The sequence below is a fragment of the Heterodontus francisci genome, chromosome 2 (assembly GCF_036365525.1).
Source record: "Heterodontus francisci isolate sHetFra1 chromosome 2, sHetFra1.hap1, whole genome shotgun sequence".
Classification (NCBI taxonomy): Eukaryota; Metazoa; Chordata; class Chondrichthyes; order Heterodontiformes; family Heterodontidae; genus Heterodontus; species Heterodontus francisci.
Window position 1 is genome coordinate 94,331,899 of NC_090372.1, and position 8,690 is coordinate 94,340,588.

The following is an 8,690-nucleotide window of genomic DNA, read 5'->3' on the forward strand; positions in this document are numbered from 1 at the left end:
CTTCCGGGTCCGGCATTCGGGCTCGGGTCGGGTCGGGCTGGATCGGACACAGTGACAGCCAGGACGTCAAGGCAGGAAACACTCCACACCAATCTGCAGTGAGCGATTCCATCCAAGGTAGAGCACAACCTCTTCAATGAAGTTCCGGTGGTCAGGTCAGGTCGGGTCGGGTGTGGGAAAAAATGAACGGACTCAGGCCGGGTTGGGCTCGGGTCAGATGTGGTTCTGTCGGGCTCAGGTCGGGTTTCATTTGCAGACCCGACCCGAGCTGGCCTTTACTGGGAAACTCATGCAGCACCTGTTAAATTTAAATCAGGCTCCCAATTGAACAGTGGGTGCTGAATATCAATATGTCAATGAGTGCCCCACCTTTCCATGCCAGGGCACTCAATGACATGAAACCTGCCAGTGTAAAAACAACAATGGGAGCATGTGCAGCAGGCTAGAGTCTCATTTCATGCATTTGACTTTTTAACTCCCCTCCCCGCACCTGACCCTTTCCCAACCATTGTTGGGGGAGGGTTGGGGGGGTGGGTGCTAATATTGAGTCTGATATCCTAATTTTATTTTAAATGTCCTTGTTCATTTTTACATTCGAGGTCACTTTTTCAGTATTGTGTCCTGCCATTATAAACAATATTTTCATGCACACATATATTTTCTCATCATCTTTCATAACACTTGGACACAAACATTTCAAGCTCCCTGTAAATGGGAACATAAACCTCTGCATAATTGCAACTTTCGTTATTGTAGCAAATAACTGATCAATGTTAGAGCAATCTGAATTTTAAAATGGTTCATCTTGAAACGTTCCTTTGAGGAAAACCATATAATTTTGTTGTGGAAATCTATGATTGTCCCTTCATGCTGATTTCCCTATTTTTGGTTATCCAAGCAAAAGGAAATTACAGGAATCCCCTTATAAAAGAGTTAAGACTAACAAAGGGAAAGTAAATCTAAGTCACTTACTTCATCCGTAAAGCTATTTGATAAAATATTGTAACCAAATATAATCAACTTAAAAATGATAAAAACTATCAAGTGCATTGAAAAAGAAAAATTTCATTGCATTTTGAATATGTTCATATTAACAATTTGAAGAAGTTGATGTGATATTTCAAAATTCACCTCCATTTTTTCAAACCATTCAGTAATTTGTCACAATGTGCTGGATTTTAACAGCCCGCTGCCGATTCTGGTAGCAGGAGGCAAAATTTGCAGCCCGCACGTGCGGGCCGCACCTTATGGAGCCCCCGTGATTGCAAACGTGGTGGCTCATTAGCATGTCCGCAGCGCACGCGTCCCCAATCACGCGGAGGGGGTGGGCTGAACGACGTCGTAAACAGCGTCAGGTGACGAATGGTCAGGTGCTGGCGCCAAATTTAAAGGGCAGCCAGCCCTACATTACTTACAATGGTGAAGTAAAACCGTTTTGTCTGCTGCTGCACACTGCCGAATCCAGACAAACATCATTACAACAACATCCCTGCTACAGTGGGTGGCACAGTGGCGCAATGGTTGGCACCGCAGCCTCACAGCTCCAGCGACCCGGGTTCAATTCTGGGTACTGCCTGTGCGGAGTTTGCAAGTTCTCCCTGTGAACGTGTGGGTTTCGACCGGGTGCTCCGGTTTCCTCCCACAGCCAAAGACTTGCAGGTTGATAGGTAAATTGGCCATTGTAAATTGCCCCTAGTGTAGGTAGGTGGTAGGAGAATTGAGGGAAGGTGGGGACATGGTAGGGAATATGGGATTAATGTAGGATTAGTATAAATGGGTGGTTGATAGTTGGCACAGACTCAGTGGGCTGAAGGGCCTGTTTCAGTGCGGTATGACCATGACTACTTAGAATGATGTCAGAGGCGCGTTCCAGGGTGGCCCCACAGTTTAGCGATGCCTCCCTGCCTCAGTCTCGTCAAGACGGGAGGTCCTGTTCCCCAGCGATGGCAAGAAGAGGCCCTCCCGCCTGACCAAGCAAGCCTGGGTGGAGATTGCAGAGGAGGTAAGCTGCTGTGAGGTCACCCGCCACGACTGGATCTGATGCTGCAAGAGGATGTACAATCTCATTTGCTCGGCATAAGTCAGTGGCACTTTTTTGGGGGGCCCCCTCTGACCTAGGTTTGCCCACAGAGTGGCACATGTATGCCACTGCCGTGGCAAACACAGGGGGGCCGGGCGGAGAAGATTGATGACACATGGGTGTCTGCAAGTGTGAAAAGTCAATCCCTCATGTGCACCCCAGAGCATGGCACCTACATGACAGGCTGAGTCTGTCTGACACACTGACCTGTCACCCACCTTTTGTATTAGCGCACCTGTTGTGCATAGCGTCATGTAGTTGTATGTCAATGTTTAACATCTGCACTCCTTGCTCTTCCAGGCAAAGAGTGCGCATAATGTGAGGGAATCCTCCAGCACTGGAGGAGGGGTGCCGGACCTCTGACCACTGACCCAGGCTGAGGAGGAAGCCCTCGAAATATGTGGCAGTCATGGAGGACGTCCAATTTCAGAAGTGGAGCTCTGCTTCATTCATCTCTGACAAATGCAATGATTATTCAAAACATTTCCTTTGTGGACACAATGCTGTCATATTAGTGATATGTACACCAATGAACCTAAAACTGTGCTCTTCACATTGTACCCTTGCAGGGCAACGCTCCGAGGTGGCATCGGAGGCACCTCTGAGGAGCAGACAACCTCAGAGGAAACAGCATCCTATGAAACTCCTGCACCTTCCACCAGCACAGAGACACTCACCTAGGTGGGAATGCTTTTGGCTCTAGAGTCTGGGTCACAAGCTGGTGAGAGCACCACACACGCGCCAGAGTAGCTGGCTGAGGCTGAGACAGCCGAGGCCTCTGTCAGTTAGAAGTCTGTGGGCAGCCAGGTCCATGCTGGGCCCGAGGTTGATGATGACCCTCTTGTGTCAACAGCACAGGGCATGCTGGAGTTGCAGGGAGAGGTAAGGCAACACCTGGTGGAGATGCCACAGGCCATGTGCAGCCATGAATGGACGATGGGGGAGTCCATCCAGGCCATGACAGTTGCCATGCCCGGGCAAATGAGCATATGGCTTAGGCCATGGAGAGGATGGCGACCCTCATGGAGAGCCACATCCCACAGATGCGCGCTGATCTGCAAACCATTGCCTTGGCCTTCAGCTGGATGCAGCAGAACGAGGGACCAGGGGCCTGAACACAGTCTCTGAATCTGGTCTTTCTCAGGAGAGCAGTGAGGTTCCCATGAAACTTGAGAGGGAGGAGGAGAGCCAGCCATCTATATGTGGGGCCTCCCCTCTGGGCGATTCCAACGTGGACATTGGGTCTTCAGCCCCTCCACCGGTGAGTCCAGCTCCAGCAGCCACGATATCTGAGAAGACCCCTGCACTGGTGCAGCAGGCCTCGTGTGCCCAGAGGATGACTGCCCAAGTCATCCAAAGCCAAAGGGCATCCTGATCAGTCAAGCTGCTAGTGCACAGGTCGACAGAGAAAGAGCACCCGTAAGTGGCTAAAAAAGACACAATGACACATATGGGATATCATGGGTGCAACATCTATGTTCTGCTTTCTTCTCATTAAATGTGTTAAATTTCTCTAACAGGTGTCTCCTTTTTACTGTGTTAATGACGCATGCCAGCATGTGCCAACTATGTCTCCTCCCATGACATCATTGCCCTGGAGCAATGCCAATGTATGGAACAACATCATCGCCATGCCAGTATGCATGATGTGGCACTGCACGGATGCAGTTATATGGGCAATGGCTCAGTCATCTGCTGCCTGTAATAATGATGAGACAGGTGTCACAGATGCAGGAGACAGTCGACCAGATGCAGCACAGTGATGTGTAAGATGGGGAGCATATTGTGCTCCTCGGGGTAATGGAAGCGGTCGGCAATAAGGCGTTGCCTGCGATGCCTCGATGATCTCTGTCCTCTCATGGGCGCATGCTGCTGCACCTCCTCTGTGTCCTCATCGTGCGAGCACGTCTCCTGCTCATGTCTCTACTTTTCCTGCAAAGGCCTTCCCCCTCTGTATTGCAAAGTTATGCAGAGCACATCACAAGACAACAATGCGTGCTACCTTTTCTAGTGAGTACTGTAAGGCCCCACCTGACCTGTGTAGGCAGTGGAAGCACATTTTGAGCATGCCGATGTTCAGCCCTGGCAGGCACTGTACCTCTCATCTGCATCACTGGTGGTGTTTCTTACCGGCATCAGGAGCCATGTCCGCAAGGGAGGTCGCCCTTGTCCCCAAGAAGCCACCCCTAAATCTGAGACAGTGCAATGAAGAGCATTGGCACCTGGCAGCAGCATAAAATAGCAGCTGCCTGGAAAGTGGTCACACACTTGCATGAAGCATTTACTGTGGTCACTTATTAGCTGCAAGTTGAGAGAGTAGAAGCCCTTTGTCATGCTAGGCCCCCACCTGTCAAGAACGGGGCACATTGATTTTGTCATGAACATTGATTTTAAACTGTTACTGGAATTAAGAGAGGACTTGTTGAATAGATCAGCTGTGGCTGGAAAGGACATTTGCATATTAACAGACAGTGTTTGGAAGGACAAAGCAGGCATTCCCTGACATTCAACCCACAATGGACTTTTGATCACCAGACATTGAAGCTGGGGGAGCTCACGTTCCAGGTTGACTGTTAAGATGGCCGAATACACAAACGGACAAGGTCAAACCAACTAGTCACATGACTAACCTGCTGGGCAACCTGAGTTTTTTGAATTTGTACAAACAGTTTGGGTAGAAAGCCATTTGCTCCTGGACTGAGAAGATCTCTCTCCTGTCTGCTCCCAGCTCTTTCTCACAAGCCTCTGAATCCACTGAAGACACATGAACTCCCAAGAGAGAAAAGTCTCCTGCAGCGAACAAGGTTTAAGAAGAATACTGGGCCCGAACGAAAAGCAAGATCTATCTACAATCAAGGCCTCTACAGTGAGCTTGAAAAACTGTAACACAACAACTGTTCAGATATCGCCTCAAACCTTTCCACTTTATTTTTCTTCTGCTCTTTTCTGTCTCTATTTGTATGTGTGTATCGCGTATGCATGTGGTGCGTGGCGTGTATCTGTAGGCGTTAACCGAATTAAAGTTTAAGTTTAATAAAATTTCACTTTTCTTCTTTAAACCTGAGAAAACCTGAAGTGCTGGTTTCTTTGCCTTATAGTTGGAAAGCGCTGAAGAAGGATTCACCAAGGGGGGAGCTAAAAATACAATGTGTTTAAAAATAAAACCCTGTTATGATAAGACTAGGTGACGGCTGAAAGGGAACCCAAGACCTCTTTCCCACCAGGTCATAAAACCCTTCTATTAGTTATGTGGCTGGTTGTCCAACTGGAGCCTTGATTGCCACATGCCTGCAGTCAGTGAACCCTTGCACCCGTGGGACTCCCGCGATGGCCCCAAACCTGATGGCCCTTTGGGACTGACTCTCAGGGTCTGTCCAGAAGCACACATATCCAGCGGCCCTCCTGTATAAGGCATCAGTGACCTCCCTAATGCAGCTGTGCACTGGTGACTGTGTAACGCCACACAGGTCGCTGCTGGGTTCCTGGAATTATGCGGAGGCGCAGAAGAGCCGTGGTGACTTTGAGGGCCACAGGCATAGGGTATCCATCAAACCCCATTGACTGCAGCTTATTCAGCAGGACACAAAGATGCGTCACTGCCTCTCTGGACACCGGCAGCCGCCTCTGACACTGGCAATCTGACACGTGCAGGTATGTCATGCGGGGCCTGTAGTCCCCCTGACTTCTCTGACATCGAAAGCGCCTTGGTGGCTGTGCCTGCCTGTTGTTTGGTTCTGGAAGATATGGCTCCTTACGACACTTGGATCAAGAGAGACAAGATGGACCAACCCCATCAGAACCCTGCGGGTGAACTCAGTGCCTTCAATGTATAAATGGCACCTATCAGGGCAGTACATTGGTGCTTCAGCTGCGTTCCATCATCACCTATATGGTCTGGCATCGCCGATTCTAGCTTTGCATGAAAACAGAGCAGCATGAACATGGTCATGTTACTGATGTTGCGAGGATGCAACCATCGGCCACATGACCTTCAACCCCAGAGCATTTTTGGCCCATATCCCACACAGAAGGGATCATGGAGTGTTATTGCTCCCCGCCCGCCCCCAAATAGCATTGGCTGAGTGCAGGGTCAACGCCCTTCACCACCACCCCAAATGCTAGTGTGCGCAGAGTAACCCCCCTTTACGATAGAAGGGCACGGGGTTCCTCCTTTCATGCAAAGTAATGTCCCGGTCATTGGAGACACCCACCCACCCACCTTTGCCTGCTCCGAAGACCGACGCTTTGTTGCCACCAGCTGTTCACAGACGTGAACATGACGACATGTGAGTGCCATATGTCCAAATAAAGATTGCAACATGGTGGCTGAATTGCTGCGGCCTGCATGGTAAGTAGCCATTAACATATTTTAATGCAGGTCCCGTTGCCGAGCGGCGGGGTGGCCGCCACAAGGCTTTGCCGCCACTGCCGAGATCTGTACTGGGCCTGCCGGCATTGGGGTTGGTGGCAGGCCTCCTCCGTTCCTATCTTCATTACCCCCCCCCCCCACCCCCCACTGTTCCTGGCATCGGAGGGCCTTTAAAATCCAGCCGTTTGTCCTTATTTATATTTTGCTTCAGTGTTAATTAGCAGTCATTCTAGGCCCTTGAAATCATGTTTCATGCATTCATCTGAAATTCCTCTCTCCACTATTTTGTAATAATAAACATGTTTAAAATAAGTGGGTTAAGAGCATAAGAAATAGAAGCAGCAGTAGGCCATACGACCCATTGAGCCTGCTCTTCCATTCAGTAAGATCATGGTTGACCTTTTATATCATCTCCACTTTCCTGCCCCATCCCCATATCCCTTGATTCCTTTAGTGCCCAAAGATCTATTGATCTCAGTCTTGAACATACTCATCAACTGACCATCCACTCTGGAATAGAGAATTCCAAAGACTCACAATTCTCTGAGTGAAGGAATTGCTCATTATCTCATTCCTAATTAATCCCTCATTCTGGGATTATGCCCCCTAGTTCTATCATAGATTCATAAAAATTTATAGCACAGACAGAGGCCATTCGGCTCACAGTGTCCTCATTAGCCATCCAACTAATCCCACTTTCCAGCTCCTTGTAATTTATGGCACTTCAAGTGCATATCCAAGTACTTTTTAAATGTTATGAGCGTTTCTGCCTCTACCACCCTTTCAGGCAATGAGTTCCAGATCCCCAACACCCTCCAGGTGAAAGGATTTCCCTTTGAATCCCCTCTAAATGTCCTACCTCTTACTATAAATCTATGACCCCCAGTTATGGACCCCTCAACTAAGGGGAATAGGACTTGCTATCCACTCTGTCCAGACATAATTTTATACACTTCAATTAGGTCTCCCCTCAGCATCCTCTGTTCCAAAGTAAACAACCCTAGCCTATCTTATGTTTCCTCATAACTAAAATTCTCCAGGCCAGGCAACATCCTCGTAAATCTCTTCTGTACCCTCTCTAGTGCAATCACATCTTTCCCATAGTGTGGTGACCAGAATGCATGCAGTACCCCAGCTGAGGTCTAACTAATGTTTTATACAGTTCCAGCTTAACCTCCCAGCTCTTATATTCTATGCCTTGGCTAATAAAGGCAAGTATCCTGTATGCCTACTTGAGCACCTTATCTACCTGTCCAGCCACCTTCAGGAAATCTGTGGACATGCAATCCTAGGTCCCTCTGTTCTTCTGCATTCACAACCTCCTCAGAATCCTACCATTTATTGTGTATTCTCCTGCCTTGTTAGCCTTCCCCAAATGCATTACCTCTGTCAAGAAAACCCTATATACCAAATGAGAAATAGTAATTTCAACAGTTGGAAACTTACATTTGAAAACAAAAGCTAGCAGCCAAGATGGCGACTACAATTTGCCTCTGAAATACCAGGAGATTGAACTGCAGACAGAAGTCTGAGAAGCCATAGACTCAGAACAATGGCTTGCTCTAAGTAATTGAATTACCTAGGATTGTTTCATCAGCACAGCAATCTAGGCCATCCTGACACATTGACTTTGAAAGGGCAAACCCCTCCAAGTGTAAATATTGGCATCCTGGAACCTGTGGGCCAATTCTGAACATGGAACTCATTAAAAACAAAGGGGATTGAGAGAACCATGTGACTGCCTGCCCATCTCTGAAAAAACAGAAGTTTTGTTACACAGACAGAAGACAAGAAGTAACTCAGAGGGTGCAGCAGCAAAAAGCTGTGTGCTTCCCTTTCTCTCTCTCTTTCTCTTTCCCCAGAAAACATAAAGTTTGAAAACCATCTGCAACTGTGGACCTTCCAAGCCTACAAACTGCTACAGCCAGCGACCAGGGGAAGAGAGCCAAATACAATTCTGCCTTCAGGAAAACCCTGAGCAAAGCAGGCCGACCAAAGTGCACTTTGACCAGCGAGGACTTCAAGAATACAGCTTCAGCTGAGGACTACCAGATCATCCACTTCACAGAGTGTGTACTTAAGTTCCATTTATTCTGGACTTTAATCCAACCACCAAATCTATTTTTCCCTCTGTAATTTATTTGTTTGCATGTGATTCTTGTGTGAATGTGTGGGTGAATGTGTAGCATATTTTAAATTGTTTTAATTGGCGTTAGAGTGTTAAGTGTAATAAACTTACCA